The 16,851-nt window shown below is 46.5% G+C and overlaps 1 long non-coding RNA gene across 1 annotated transcript; it reads left to right on the top strand.

Moving 5' to 3' along the window:
• The first annotated feature begins 1,387 nt into the window (after positions 1–1,387).
• Positions 1,388–14,756, top strand: LOC144690438 (uncharacterized). Its single transcript, XR_013578887.1, has 3 exons — positions 1,388–1,405; positions 13,521–13,583; positions 14,689–14,756. It is a non-coding gene; the product is annotated as an uncharacterized LOC144690438 (long non-coding RNA).
• The last annotated feature ends 2,095 nt before the right edge of the window (positions 14,757–16,851 follow it).

The following is a 16,851-nucleotide window of genomic DNA, read 5'->3' as shown; positions in this document are numbered from 1 at the left end:
CATGATCATAATGGGAAATGGGATCTATTGCCAATGTTACACTAGAAACATGGGTGGCTGGGAGTTGAATTCTGCTCCTAGCTTTCCACTTGCCAACCTTCTCTGATGTCAGATTTAAATTTATACAAGCCAGAAATGCAAAAGTTGTGTTGCTGCCGGATGGGAAAACTCAGCCTGTCCATGGCCAGAAGCATAAAATAGCCCAAAGCATCCAGTACTGCTGAAGAGGGTTATTTATATTTACTTCACCACTGTTTTACCTCCAGTCATGTTGAGACATCCATCTCGTGATTCTGGATCTTCATTCTGGAGGAACTGCTGCATTGCCTCATTTATATTGCTGCTTCAGCATTGTGATATAAACACTATGTATGACATTTAACTCTGTGAACAAGATGTTTTCCTCCAGCTGCTAATTTTAGCCCTGAAATTATGGTGTTGAATACCAGGACTTGTCTGAAATTCCACTGTCTGCTATAAAATGGGAAACATGTCCACTAAAACATGTTAAGTATTCATATGCTAGCATCTATGCAAATCTCTCTGTAGTCAGCAAAAAGCTTTTCGTTTTATTGTATCTCAATATTTACTGTGACCTGAAGATATGCAAAATTTGAATGCTTATAGTAATGGATATGGAATTAATAAAGAGTGATCAAGCCAATAATTATCTTGCTGTATGTAAGCTTTAAGCAGACTGAGGCCATGGATATTGGATTCACTAGTCATTACATGTACTGTCTGGAGTGTAATGCAGCCACCATAAAACCCTTCCTACGTGTGTGAAGCAGTACTGCTGTGTAGCTTATCATACATAAAAAAAACAAAAGGTTCGAGGAATAGGTCTCCTTATCCACTTTTATTGGACAGAGAGGTTTTCCAGGTAGGCTTAACTTCTGGAAAAATCATGAAGTCAACATGCAGAAAAATTTGTGCTGAAGCTGACAGCCACTGCAACTCTGAACTTGTCTGTTTGCAACTCAGAGATTTCCCCCATCGTAATGTTTCTAACCAAATAAAAAAAACAATCTGGCAAGTAACTAAGGAGTCATAAAGATGGAATGTGTCTGTGATCCAAATGTTAAGCAACCAATGCAAATATTAATGATTTCTTGTTGAGCAGCACCTTCTTACACAGTGGCCTAGCCCCTTTAAGGAAACTCCTGTGGATAACTCAGGTCACGCCACTCTTGGCACTTTTTTATTGTGGAGAACATGGGGCCACATTTGTCTTCAAGCATTTTTTCAAAGCAGTGCAATCAAAGGAAGCCAAGATAAAAGCTCAATATTTGGAAGTATTTATACGTGCCAGAGATCTAGTGGAGATTATTCGGAGGTGAATATTTTTGTTCAGCTAACATAAAATTTTCTTTCCAGACTGGAAGATGATGGTATTACTGTTTAGGTAGGACAAACCTATTGTTGATGACAACACTTTTCATGCAAAGTGTTAGGTTATATTTTGACCCATGTTTTCTAGACATACTAGATTTCCAATTGTTGACAAACAATTGGGAGACTATTGAAAGTTTTGGAGAAGGTGGGGCATCTCAGTTGCCCATTGATGTCTAAAGTTCACCAGGTTTCAGGCAAGTCTGTAAATGGACAAGCAGTCCACCTACCTGTACAGGCAAGAGCTGCTACAATATGCAAGATGTGAATACATCCTGTGTTGTAGCTTTGACACCCTGAGCGTTTGAGACAGCCAGTGCCTTTCTATTTGACTGACCCATTCAATTTGAAATGATCCTTTTGAATTAGTTTCAGGAAAAGGCATTGAGTCAGCACCAGCCTGGAAGGCTCCTTTTGTTCCCTCTTGAGACTGGGGATGGTTTCAATCCACAAGAGAAGTCAGGTGATCATTGGGTGGCCATCTGGAGGCTATTTTACAATTTTCAATTTGAGCTTTAAGCCAGACCAAGCTTGTAAGGACCTTGATTGAGTTTCATTGTGGATCAAGAGGAGCAGAAGTTCTCAATCAGGCCCAACATGGAAATCTCGGGCCTTCTTTGTCCAGCTGGTCCAACCCCACCTCTGCATGTCATGCACCCCTCTTTGCCACTTATCTGACTACTGTTCTTGTCAGTTCTCTGACAGGCCAGCAATAATTCCAGCTGTGTTCGAGCAAGATACCCAAGGGTCAAAACCTCCCCAGTCCTTGGCAGGCATGTTTGTTGCTCATCCAGGTCCCACCATGTACAGATCCCACACAGACTTAAAGTCAAGACCAATGAAATATTTACAAAATTTCAACTGTTGACAACACTAAACAGGGATAAATTTCCAACTGAATGCTAACACCGCTCCAAACTCTGCTCCCAACCTACTGACTCTATCCCTCTCCCTGGCAACAGTCTAAGATTAAGCCAGTCTGTTCACAACCTTGGTGTCACATTTGACCCTGAGGTAAACTGTTGACCTCATATTCATGCCATCACTAAGACCACCTATTTTCACCTCTGAAACTTTGCCCGATTTCACCCTAGCTGTTTCAGCTCAACTGCTACCCTCATTCATGCCTTCGTTACCTCTAAACTTGATTATTCTAACATACTCCAAGCTGATCTCACAAATTCTACCCTCCCCAAAGTTGAAGTTATTCAAAGCTCCACTGCTCGTGTCTCAACTTGCACCAAGTCCCATCCCTCTATCACCCCTGTGCTTGCTGACTGATATTAGCTTCCGGTCAAATAACATCTTGATTTTAAATTCTCATCCTTGTTTTCAAATCCCTCCATGGTCTCACCCTTCCTTATCTCTGTAATCTCCTCCAGTATCCAAAATATCTGTTCTTGTGCACCCTAATTTTAATCGCTCCGCCATTGGTGGCCTAGGCCTCAAACTGTGGAATATTGTCTATACACCTCTCCGCCTCTTTACCTCGCTTTACTCCTTTACGGCACTCCTTGAGATACTCCTCTTCGACCAAACTTTTGATCGTTTGACCTAATATCTTCTTATATGGCTTGTTGTCATATTTTGTCTCTAATACTCCTATGAAATGTCCTGGGACATTTCATTATGTTAAAGGTGCTATATACATTTAAGTTGTTGTTGTAACAGTGTGTAATGATTTGCTTCATTAACATTAATGGAGCATTTTTTATCAGACCCTAAATATATCTTTTGGACCAGGCAAACAGGTCAGTCATTAGCAATCATTTTGTTGGTTAAGTGCTTTAATTAAAGTAATTAAAATATTAACATACAAGTTTACCTATGCTTGTCTTCATTTAAACATTGTGTTAAATGTTGCCTGTTACAAAGATGGTATTATGGCAGCAGGAAGAAGCAGCAGAGGTCCAGCACAGAGCAGAAGGTGGTGTAAAATAACTTCAATAGCAAAAAATGCAAAAAACATTCAGATCTGTAGCAATATTTTTTGGAGTGGTTAGAAGAATAGGAGGATTGGTCATAAATCATTTCTTTTTAAATTCAGCTAGTGTCTAGATAATACAAAACCTTATTTTGTTTCTCTTGGTTTGATTTGGCTTCTAAATTTGTTTCCCCTACAGTAAACAGTAAAACAATTCAATACCCATTAGTATCTTCAATCGTCCAGCACAAAGCTGGAGAACAGGGTCCCCGGGTAATCTCTGCCTCAGCAATCAAAGATGATCTGATCCATGTCAAGGTGAGATCAGTTTCTCAGGAAATGTTCTAAAGAAAACATTGTGGGTGGCAGCAATAGCAATAACAAGACCACTGCAGACATCTCCCTTAGGACCTATGAGGAGTCACCTGAAAGAAAGGTCAACTGACCTCTTTCTCCACATCCAGCAAACAACCCTTTCATATTATCATTTACTACCAGCAAATGCAAATTCCCATGACGACACATTTGTGGGTTTCCCAGAAGTAAAAGACCAGCTGCTATTACCATTAGCCCACTTAAAGTGACGTGAATTTAACCACTGAGGGGCTCCAGGAGTATTTCCTAGCCATCAACTTAAACACCTATGGCATCCTATGTAAGAGGCTGTGGGAATGAAATTGGTTTGTGGTGGGAGGGTAGCTTCAATGGAGAAGACAACCATTTGAGTTGTAAAACCATCTGCCATTTCATTACTGCCCGCTTTGCATTATGCCCTAAACTAATTTCACATCTTCCTCCTTTATTGCTTATTCCTGGTGTACATAGTCTGTATCTGAGAGATAGTTCATCTATATCTTTAACAACAGACTGCATTAGTCTTCAGCCTAAAAAAGCAGTAGAAATTCCTCACTGTATGTTTGTATTACAAATTTGCTCGTGTGTGCTTTATAGAACATATAGTACAGAGTTATTTAGTCTATTAGGAAATTAAAGCACCAACTCTCACTGCTTAATCTCAATGTTAGTTTGAACTGTAAAACTGGAGATTAACATCAGGCTTGTACAAAGTCCTAATATAAATCTGTTGTTTTCTACATGAAATGGAAAACTCACCATCTGCACCTAGTTGGGTGCTTCAATATGACTCAGTGCACAAACTAAACCCAGTTAAAGCAATCTCAGACTTTCTTTGCATCATTCTGTTTCGAATTGATCATACCGTCTATAGGGTCCAGTAGTATGGCTAACATATATATATACCCCTCTCTTTTATTAAGATATATTGTTGATGTCTTAGTTGCAGCAGAAAATAAATCGATTTTATTCAAACATATTGGAGATACTAATATTGCAGAAGACGATTTCAACCTGCTAAAGAGACTTACACGTTTTCTGGCTTTAAAATTGTTTAGAATTCTTTTAGATTGAAATTAATGATCTCAGCTATAACCCTCTGTGGTAGATGTTTTAACATATTCACTTGATGTTGCAAAACTCTCACCACTGTACTTCCTCCTTTTGTTTATTCTTTCACAGAATGTGAGTGTTGCTAGCTAGGTCAGCATTTAATGCCCATCCCTAATTGCCCTTGAGAAGTTGGTGGTGAGCTGCCGTCATGAACCGCTGGAGTCCATGGCCAGTAACTTTCGTGCTCCCCAGCGTTGGATTTAGGGGGGAATCCCTCTGGCAAGTTCCCAGGCAAAGGTTTTCATGGCAATTGCCCAGAAGTGCTAACTTCCTCTAGACAATTATGCTGCACTGGGAACCACCTGAAAATATGATTTAAATTGCAAACATTGGATGGTTCCGCCGGGGTTATACCAATAGTTATCCAGAAAAAAAATAGAAGAATTAAAACCTCTTCTAACTTCTGGGAAACGATTGTGAAGAGCCAGACTGACCCCACAGGACTCACCCCATCCCCGCAAACTCCGACAACCCCACCTCACCCCCATGCCAACCTCAACACCCCCATACATCAGATCGACGCACCCGACCTCGGACCCCACCCACCCAACCTTGGACCCACCCCCATGACCTCCGGAACCCCCCCCGACCTCCGGGCAGCGCCACACCCTCCCGACCTCCACATCCCCAATGACCTCTGGACCCACCCTGACCTCTGGAACCCCACGAACCCCTCCCAACCTCCGGAACCCCTGGAACGCCCCCCCCAACCTCCACATCCCCAATGACCTCCAGAGCCCACCCTGACCTCTGGACCTCCTGATTTCCGAACCCCCTGATCTCCAGACCCCCGGAGCTCCCCCAAACCTCCAGATACCCCCCTCACTCACCCTACCCTCCCCTTGACCTCTGAACCCCTTCTTGGCTCTGGACCGCCCCCCATAACCCCATCCACCAACCCCCAGGTCCCTCCTGACCCCCGGACCCCCTCGACCTCCCGAGCCCTGGACTTCCCCCCGAAATCTGGATCCTCCCGACCTCTGGATCCACCCACCCACTCCCCCCCGAACCCCCCACCCCCACACCCACTTCCCCATCACCCATTGCCCCCTGACCCCACCCCCACACTGACCCCCCCCCCCCCACCCCCCCCATTCCCGACACACACCCCCTGCCCTGACCCCCAAGTCCAGCCCCCCACCCCGGCCTCCAGACACCCCCGCACCCCTTCAACCTCTGGACATCCCCCACAGCCTGGACTCTGGACACTCCTCAACCCACTGACCTCCAGACACTCCCAACACCCCCCGCCGCCACCTCCAGACACCCCCAGCCCCTCTCCTCCTGACACCCACAATCCCCCTTCCCCCCAAAAACCCCCACCCCCCATCTTCCCCCTGAACTCCCCCAAGCCCCAAATCCTATATACTTACCTTGGATTATTACTTTCCCCTGGCCTGTCAGTTTCCCTGGCCCTTTAAGCTTACGTGCTTTACGGCAGCAAGTGCTGTAAAAAAGGGGGGCATGGCCTCCTTGAATACGCTGGATCTAGACTTGGCTGGGGCGTGCGAGGATTCTTTCGATGCAGGCCCCAAGCAGCTCCGGCGAACGGAAGTGGCAACATAATTTCTAAGACCAGTTAAGTATGCAATTATTTCTTCTAATTTCTTCCGGCCAGAAACTACGGACTGCAGGCTAGCATCAGAAGTTACAGCCCCACGTGTCGTAGGAACACCCACAGTGCTATTAGGAAGGGAATTCTTCCAGGATTTTGACCCAGTGACAGTGAAGGAACAGTGATATAGTTCCAAGTCAGGATGGTGTGTGGCCTGGAGGGGAACTTGCAGGTTGTGGTGTTCCCATGTATCTGCTGCCCTTATTCTTCTAGGCAGTGGAAGTCACGGGTTTGAAAGGTGCTGTCGAAGGAGCCTTGGTGAGTTGCTGCAGTGCATCTTGTATATGGTACACACTGCTGCTACGTGCATCGGTGACAAAGGGAGTGAATGTTGAAGGTAGTGGATGGGGTACCAATCAAGTGGGCTGCTTTGTCCTGGATGGTGTCAAGCTTCTTGAGTGTTGTTGAAGCTACACTCAACAAGGCAAGTGGAGACTATTCCACTCCTGACTTGTGCTTTCCAGATGGTAGACAGGTTTTGGGGATTTGGGACGAAAGTAACCCACCGCAAAATTCCCAGCATCTGACCTGCTCTTGTAGATGCAGTATTTCTATGTCTGGTCTAGTTAAGGTTTTGTTCAATGGTAACTCCCAGGCTGTTGATGGTAGGGGATTCAGCAATGGTAATGTCATTGAATGTCAAGGAGAGACAGTTAGGTGCTCTCGGTTGGAGATGGTCATTGCCTGGCACTTGTGTGGCGCAAATGTTACTTGCCACTTATCATCCCAAACCGTAATGTTGTCTGGATCTTACAGTACATGGGCACAGACTGCTTGCGTATCTGAAGAAATTCAAAGGAAAATTAACTTAACGTTGGATTCTCCAACCAGACCTAACTGCCCTATTGAAACCTTTTCTCATTTTAAGCAACTCGATTAGATCATCCCTCAATCTCTATGCTCAAAGTATTTTCTTTCCAAAAGTGTACTTTATTCATAAAAATCTGTAAAATTTCACATTATGACAGTTCAACTTAGACATTACCTACAGTGCAATACTGTTCATGTTCTTTCCATAAGCGTGTGGCACTCTGAGGTGTCTCAATACAATTTCAATTACACATGATATTTACAATATACTCTCCATGACAAAGATATCACCCAAGGGGTATCATAAAGTTTTGAGCCTCGTCAGTATGCTATAGCAGGTCAATCTTAGACAATGTCCTTTCCTCATTGAGCCTTTGTGGTGGCTGCCCCAAGCTTTAGTGCATCCCTCAGCATCTAGTTTTGGTCCTTGGAATGCACCAGTCTGCAGCATTCGGTCATGGACAACTCTTTCAACATGTTTCGGGCAGTTCAAAGAGCATCTTTCACCAAATGCCCATTGAACAGAGTCCTGCGTCATGGAACTTCTTGGGATGAACCGTGCCAAAAACCACGGCATATTTTTCCAGACCTGCTTTTCAAAGGCACATTCTAGAAAGAGGTGGAAAATAGTCTCTTCCCCACCATAACCACCTCGAGGGAAATGTGTTGAGGGTGAAACTTGGGCGTGCAACCATCCGAAAGAATCTACCATCTCTTTTTTCTGCAGGGCTTTGAGGACATTATGTACAGACCACAGCCTGATGGACTTGTGGTCAAAGATGTATTTTTGCATAAACCTCTCCATGAGGAATAAGTGGTGTGGCATAGTCCAACTGAACGGAGCATTTGGCGACAACATGGCCAGATCCATCCATTGCAATACCAGAGATAAGTAGAACCTCAGAATGTAGTGACTCTTGGTGTTTGTGTACTGAGGGTCTATGCACAGCTCAATGCACCACAGACAAGATGGCCATCATGGTGAGGGCGGCATTGAATATGTTTTCTCGCCCTTTGTCCAGAGACTTGTAGATTGTGTCCCTGCAGACACGGTCCATTTTCAATCTCCAGACAAAACTGAAGATGGCTCAGATGATCACCATGGCACAAGATTGGAGTATGGGCCAGACCTAGGCCACATGCAGCAACGCAAGACATACTCAGAGGAATACAAGCCAGATCTATAAAACATGCCCTCATAATTTACCCCTTTAAACCCCAATACCATTTCAGTGAATCTGCTCTGTACCCCTTCCAGAGTCAATATAGCCACCTGGAGTTCTCAGTGTCTAATGTTAGTTGTGAGACTGAGCTCCCATGATGTCATTGTGGCCCGACTGTCACTTTTATTCAAAGCTGTTATGGCTTGTCTGCCAGGCCAAACAGATAGAAGTGGACCCAGGACCAGAAGAATCTAATAAAAGTGGTTCGTTTGCAGCTCAGTTTGTTAAGAGTGCTCTTCTGGGCCCCTCCAGGGAATCTTGTGCCTACCTCCTGCCTGAAAATTTCCTTGCACTCCTCATAACTGCAAATCCCTCCCTTCTCCTGTGCTCTTACCTAGACTGCTGGAGATAGCTCCTGCACCCGCTCTTCCCTCACTCCAGATTAGCTAGGTCTTCTCACCAAGTCTAGACTGCTAGTGGGCAGATGAACCCTCAGAGTTAAAATCTCCTGGGCCTCATGCTGTGTTTCCAGAGGGTTGGTAGGAAGGATGAGATGCCTGACAGTTTGCCACCCCACCTGCACAATGTCTGCTAGGAGTTAAAATCTAGACTTTGATTTTGTCCGTCTTTCTTTTTCGAGATTTTGAGATGTTGATGTACGAAGAACAGGAACAGCCTGAAGGAAAGGTAGAAATTTTGAAATTAGAAACTAGGATCAACAGGCTGTGCTTCTGCTCAAACAGGTGAATCTTCAGAAGTAAAAACAGAATTACCTGGAAAAACTCAGCAGGTCTGGCAGCATCGGTGGAGAAGAAATCAGTTGACGTTTCGAGTCCTCACGACCCTTTGGCAGAACTGAAGTATAGTTAGGAGAGAGGTGAAATATAAGCTGGTCTAAGGTGGGGGGCGGGGGGGAGAGAGAAGTTGAGGGTGGGGTGGTTGTGGGGATAAGCAAGCAGTGATAGGAGAAGATAATCAAAAGATGTCACAGACAAAAGGATCAAAGAGGTGTTGAAGGTGGTGATATTATCTCAGAAAAGTGCTAATTAAGAATGGAAGGCAGGATACTCAAGGTACAGCTCTAGTGGGGGTGGGGTGGAAAGACTAACAAGGTTTTAGTTTTAGATTTAAAAATAATGGAAATAGGTGGGAAAAGAAGAATCTATATGAATTATTGAAAAAGGGGGAGGGGGAAGAAACGGAGTGGGGATGGGGGGAGGGGGAGTTTAAGATCTAAAGTTGTTGAATTCAATATTCAACCCGGAAGGCTGTAAAGTGCCTAGTCGGAAGATGAGGTGCTGTTCCTCCAGTTTGCGTTGGGCTTCACTGGAACAATGCAGCAAGCCAAGGACAGACATGTGGGCAAGAGAACAGGGTGGAGTGTTAAAATGGCAAGCGACAGGGAGGTTTGGGTCTTTCTTGCGGACAGACCGCAGGTGTTCTGCAAAGCGGTCGCCCAGTTTGCGTTTGGTCTCTCCAATGTAGAGGAGACTGCATTGGGAGCAACAAATGCAGTAGACTAAGTTAGGGGAAATGCAAGTGAAATGCTGCTTCACTTGAAAGGAGTGTTTGGGCCCTTGGACGGTGAGGAGAGAGGAAGTGAAGGGGCAGGTGTTGCATTTCCTGCGTGGGCATGGGGAGGTGCCATAGGTGGGGGTTGAGGAGTAGGGGGTGATGGAGGAGTGGACCAGGGTGTCCCGGAGGAAACGATCCCTACGGAATGCCGCCAGGGGGGGTGAAGGGAAGGTGTGTTTGGTGGTGGCATCATGCTGGAGTTGGCGGAAATGGCGGAGGATGATCCTTTGAATGCGGAGGCTGGTGGGGTGATAAGTGAGGACAAGGGGGACCCTATCATGTTTCTGGGAAGGAGGAGAAGGCGTGAGGGCGGATGCGCGGGATATGGGCCGGACACGGTTGAGGGCCCTGTCAACGACCGTGGGTGGAAAACCTCGGTTAAGGAAGAAGGAGGACATGTCAGAGGAGCTGTTTTTGAAGGTAGCGTCATCAGAACAGATGCGACGGAGGCGAAGGAACTGAGAGAATGGGATGGAGTCCTTACAGGAAGCGGGGTGTGAGGAGCTGTAGTAGAGGTAGCTGTGGGAGTCGGTAGGCTTGTAATGGATATTGGTGGACAGTCTATCATCAGAAATTGAGACAGAGAGGTCAAGGAAGGGAAGAGAAGTGTCAGAGATGGACCATGTGAAAATGATGGAGGGGTGGAGATTGGAAGCAAAATTAATAAATTTTTCCAGGTCCCGACGAGAGCATGAAGCAGCACCAAAGTAATTATCGATGTACCGGAGAAAGAGTTGTGGGAGGGGGCCGGAGTAGGACTGGAACAAGGAATGTTCCACATACCCCATAAAGAGACAGGCATAGCTGGGGCCCATGCGGGTACCCATAGCCACACCTTTTATTTGGAGGAAGTGAGAGGAGTTAAAGGAGAAATTGTTCAGTGTGAGAACAAGTTCAGCCAGACGGAGGAGAGTAGTGGTGGATGGGGATTGTTGGGGCCTCTGTTCAAGGAAGAAGCTAAGGGCCCTCAGACCATCCTGGTGGGGGATGGAGGTGTAGAGGGATTGGACGTCCATGGTGAAGAGGAAGCGGTTGGGGCCAGGGAACTGGAAATTGTTGATGTGACGTAAGGTGTCAGAGGAATCACGGATGTAGGTGGGAAGGGACTGGACAAGGAGAGAGAGAAGGGAGTCAAGATAACGAGAAATTAGTTCCGTGGGGCAGGAACAGGCTGACACGATCGGTCTGCCAGGACAGTTCTGTTTGTGGATTTTGGGTAGGAGGTAGAAGCGGGCCGTCCGAGGTTGGGCGACTATCAAGTTGGAAGCTGTGGGAGGAAGATCTCCAGAGGAGATGAGGTCAGTGACAGTCCTGGAAACAATGGCTTGATGTCCCTTCCCACCTACATCCGTGATTCCTCTGACACCTTACGTCACATCAACAATTTCCAGTTCCCTGGCCCCAACCGCTTCCTCTTCACCATGGATGTCCAATCCCTCTACACCTCCATCCCCCACCAGGATGGTCTGAGGGCCCTTAGCTTCTTCCTTGAACAGAGGCCCCAACAATCCCCATCCACCACTACTCTCCTCCGTCTGGCTGAACTTGTTCTCACACTGAACAATTTCTCCTTTAACTCCTCTCACTTCCTCCAAATAAAAGATGTGGCTATGGGTACCCGCATGGGCCCCAGCTATGCCTGTCTCTTTATGGGGTATGTGGAACATTCCTTGTTCCAGTCCTACTCCAGCCCCCTCCCACAACTCTTTCTCCGGTACATCGATGATTACTTCGGTGCTGCTTCATGCTCTTGTCGGGACCTGGAAAAATTTATTAATTTTGCTTCCAATCTCCACCCCTCCATCATTTTCACATGGTCCATCTCTGACATTTCTCTTCCCTTCCTTGACCTCTCTGTCTCAATTTCTGATGATAGACTGTCCACCAATATCCATTACAAGCCTACCGACTCCCACAGCTACCTCGACTACAGCTCCTCACACCCCGCTTCCTGTAAGGACTCCATCCCATTCTCTCAGTTCCTTCGCCTCCGTCGCATCTGTTCTGATGACGCTACCTTCAAAAACAGCTCCTCTGACATGTCCTCCTTCTTCCTTAACCGAGGTTTTCCACCCACGGTCGTTGACAGGGCCCTCAACCGTGTCCGGCCCATATCCCGCGCATCCGCCCTCACGCCTTCTCCTCCTTCCCAGAAACATGATAGGGTCCCCCTTGTCCTCACTTATCACCCCACCAGCCTCCGCATTCAAAGGATCATCCTCCGCCATTTCCGCCAACTCCAGCATGATGCCACCACCAAACACACCTTCCCTTCACCCCCCCTGGCGGCATTCCGTAGGGATCGTTTCCTCCGGGACACCCTGGTCCACTCCTCCATCACCCCCTACTCCTCAACCCCCACCTATGGCACCTCCCCATGCCCACGCAGGAAATGCAACACCTGCCCCTTCACTTCCTCTCTCCTCACCGTCCAAGGGCCCAAACACTCCTTTCAAGTGAAGCAGCATTTCACTTGCATTTCCCCTAACTTAGTCTACTGCATTTGTTGCTCCCAATGCAGTCTCCTCTACATTGGAGAGACCAAACGCAAACTGGGCGACCGCTTTGCAGAACACCTGCGGTCTGTCCGCAAGAAAGACCCAAACCTCCCTGTCACTTGCCATTTTAACACTCCACCCTGTTCTCTTGCCCACATGTCTGTCCTTGGCTTGCTGCATTGTTCCAGTGAAGCCCAACGCAAACTGAAGGAACAGCACCTCATCTTCCGACTAGGCACTTTACAGCCTTCCGGGTTGAATATTGAATTCAACAACTTTAGATCTTAAACTCCCCCTCCCCCCATCCCCACCCCGTTTCTTCCCCCTCCCCCTTTCTTTTCAATAATTCATATAGATTCTTCTTTTCCCACCTATTTCCATTATTTTTAAATCTAAAACTAAAACCTTGTTAGTCTTTCCACCCCACCCCCACTAGAGCTGTACCTTGAGTATCCTGCCTTCCATTCTTAATTAGCACTTTTCTGAGATAATACCACCACCTTCAACACCTCTTTGATCCTTTTGTCTGTGACATCTTTTGATTATCTTCTCCTATCACTGCTTGCTTATCCCCACAACCACCCCACCTTCAACTTCTCTCTCCCCCCGCCCCCCACCTTAGACCAGCTTATATTTCACCTCTCTCCTAACTATACTTCAGTTCTGCCAAAGGGTCGTGAGGACTCGAAACGTCAACTGATTTCTTCTCCACCGATGCTGCCAGACCTGCTGAGTTTTTCCAGGTAATTCTGTTTTTGTTTTGGATTTCCAGCATCCGCAGTAGCTTTTAGCTTTTTGTTTGAATCTTCAGAAGTACCTTGAATGTCAGAGGAATAAAGCAAACAATGCACTCACTTCTTCAAAGAGCTCTGTGTAATCATTGGTTGTTTCTATGTTTGAGGTAAATTATACCTCTGTATAAGCCCTCAGTGCCTTCAGACTACTGGTAATAAAGTGTCATTGTCAGAGTCATAATGTGGTCTGTGAGAGAGAATAATTACATCTTTTCTTTTCCCTTTGTATCCCACTATCTCTACAATGGTGGGCTGAAATAAAACACCACACATGGACTCCAGTGAACTCTCAGCAGGAAAGAGGTTGGTGATTAGTGAAGATTTCCTTTGAACAAGAAATCAAAGGTTTGGTGTTTCTCTTCAGCTTGTGAAAAAAACAAAGGTGTGTTCTTAGATCACATATCACCTGTCTGCTACAAGGCAAAACAAAAAAGAAGTTAAAGAACAGATAAAAGAAACATATCTGATCATAAAGACACATAACTTTAGATTTGAAAACGCTAAATATATAGGGGAGAAATTCCTCTTTGTCGTAGTGATAAAGCAGTTCACTTGATCAGTGCCCTTGGCATTGAATTCATTCACAGTCTGCAAACTAAACCAACATACTTAATTTGGCAGCACCTACTAGCCCCACAACATCTGCCTCCAAGAAGGGCAACAGCGGCAAAATCATGGGAACGCCATTACTTCCAAGTTCCCCTTTAACTCATATACCACACTGACTTGGACATTTACCATGTTCCTTCTGCACCACTTGGTCAATATCCTGCAAATCTCCCTCCTACCAGCCACAGAATGAATTTAGGCTGCTGTGCCCCAGGGTGCACCACTCCCCCTCGACTGCCACCTCCACGCTACCCCTCCCCCATCACACCCCTTGCTCCTTGATGAATGGGATGGCCTCTGGACCACCTGATGTTGTACTGCATGGAGCTGTTGAGTTGCCGTAAGATGCCCATTTAAAGTCATACAGTTTCCTGGCCACATGGTAAGGAGGCCCAAACTCAATTTGCTTTGGGCTTCATGCCGGCGTGAACAGCCAGTTGGAATAGGTGTACTGCTGACTCTGTATCCGTTTTGAGCTAGAATCAATATTTAAAGAGGAAGAGGAAACTGTAAGGGTAGTCTGTGCTTCTGCCATTGATAATGAGATTGCTGCCACAGAGGTCTGAGGTACCAGATTGAAGAAGGCAGGCTTTTCAATCAGTATGGCAAAGCAATTGATTTTTGTTTCCTCATCAATCTTCGCCACCAACCACCCTGCCCCTGCCCCCCAACTGATGGGATACAATCTCACAGACACTTGACATCCATATCACGTACAAGGACACTCTTCAAATGTGATGTGTAGGCAGGTTATTTATTCCTATTCTCTCCTAATGTTCCTGCAGCGCATTTTCCAGCTGTGTTCAGGAACAGAATCACTGGTTTATTTTTCTGCTTCCAGGAGTTGCTGTAATGCCCCCACCACCACCACCACAGATAATATTAATCAACTCTCAGCACAGACTGGGGATCGAAGCTGGGGTCTTTGTGGTCTCTACAGCTCAATACAACATCAGGTAGTGACTTAACTAACTGAGCTGTTGAAAAGCACAGTGTATGCTGTTCTTATGGGAGGTTACATAACATCCATTATTGTATGTAGGTTGTAGCAGATGGTATAGAAAGTTGTTGATAAAAGCAACAAACTGCGGATGCTGGAAATCCAAAACAAAAACAAAAATAAAAATAACTGGAAAAACTCAGCAGGTCTGACAGCATCTGCGGAGAGGAACACAGTTAACGTTTCGAGTCAGTATGGCTCTTCAACGGAACTAAGGAAAAATAGAAGAGAGGTGAAATATAAACTGGTTTAAGACGGGGTGAGACAGGTAGAGCTGGATAGAGGGCCATTGATAGGTGGAGATTGCCAAAAGATGTCATAGACAAAAGGACAAAGAGGTGTTAACGGTGGTGATATTAGCTAAGAAATGTGCTAATAGGTGACATTAAGGGTAGAAAGCAGGTCGAGCAAGGTACAGATAGCCCTAGTGAGGGTGGGGTGGGGGGAAGGGATCGAAATAGGCTAAAAGGTAGAGATAAAACAATGGATGGAAATACATTTAAAATTAATGGAAATAGGTGGGAAAAGAAATATATATATTAATTATTGGAAAAAAGGGGGATCGGAAAGGGGGTGGGGATGGAGGAGAGAGTTCATGATCTAAAGTTGTTGAACTCAATATTCAGTCTGGAAGGCTGTAAAGTGCCTAGTCGGAAGATGAGGTGCTGTTCCTCCAGTTTGCGTTGAGCTTCACTGGAACATTGCAGCAGGCCAAGGACGGACATGTGGGCATGAGAGCAGGGAGGTGTGTTGAAATGGCAAATGACAGGGAGGTCTGGGTCATGCTTGCGGACAGACTGAAGGTGTTCCGCAAAGCGGTCACCCAGTCTGCGTTTGGTCTCTCCAATGTAGAGGAAACTGCATTGGGAGCAGCGAATGCAGTATTGAGGGAAGTGCAAGTGAAATGCTGCTTCACTTGAAAGGAGTGTTTGGGCCCTTGGACGGTGAGGAGGGGGAAGTAAAGGGGCAGGTGTTACACCTTCTGCGGTTGCATGGGAAGGTGCCGGGGGAGGGGGTTGAGGTGTAGGGGTTGATGGAGGAGTGGACCAGGGTGTCCCAGAGGGAATGATCCCTGCGGAATGCCGCCGGGGTGGGGGGGGTGGGGGGGGGGGGTGAAGGGAAGATGTGTTTGGTGGTGGCATCATGCTGGAGTTGGCGGAAATGGCAGAGGATGATCCTTTGAATGCGGGGGCTGGTGGGGTGATGAGCGAGGACAAGGGGGACCCTATAATGGTTCCGGGAGGGAAAGGAAGGTGTGAGGGCAGATGCGCGGGAGATGGGCCGGACACGGTTGAGGGCCCTGTCAACCATCATGCGTGGAAAACCTTGGTTAAGGAAGAAGGAATTCATGTCAGAGGAACTGTTTTTGAAAGTGGCATCATCAGAACAGATGTGACGGAGGTGAAGGAACTGAGAGAATGGGATAGAGTCCTTACAGGAAGCGGGGTGTGAGGAGCTGTAGTCGAGGTAGCTGTGGGATTCGGTAGGTTTGTAATGGATATTGGTGGACAGTCTATCACCAGAAATTGAGACAGAGAGGTCAAGGAAGGGAAGGGAAGTGTCAGAGATGAACCATGTGAAAATGATGGAGGGGTGGAAATTGGAAGAAAAATTTATAAATTTTTCCAGGTCCAGACGAGAGCATGAAGCAGCACCGAAGCAATCATCGAAGTACCGGAGAAAGAGTTGTGGGAGGGTGCTGAAGTAAGACTGGAACAAGGAATGTTCCACATACCCCATGAAGAGACAGGCATAACTGGGGCCCATGCGGGTACCCATAGCCACACCTTTTATTTGGAGGAAGTGAGAGGAGTTTAAGGAGAAATTGTTCAGTGAGAGAACAAGTTCAGCCAGACGGAGGAGAGTAGTGGTGGATGAGGATTGTTCGGGCCTCTGTTCGAGGAAGAAGCGGAGAGCCCTCAGACCATTCCGGTGGGGGATGGAGGTGTAGAGGGATTGGACGTTCATGGTGAAGAGGAGGCGGTTGGGGCCAGGGAACTGGAA

Source organism: Cetorhinus maximus, chromosome 2 (assembly GCF_964194155.1).
Source record: "Cetorhinus maximus chromosome 2, sCetMax3.hap1.1, whole genome shotgun sequence".
Lineage (NCBI taxonomy): Eukaryota > Metazoa > Chordata > Chondrichthyes > Lamniformes > Cetorhinidae > Cetorhinus > Cetorhinus maximus.
Note: the sequence above shows the minus strand (reverse complement) of the source record. Positions and strands in the feature narration are given on the sequence as shown.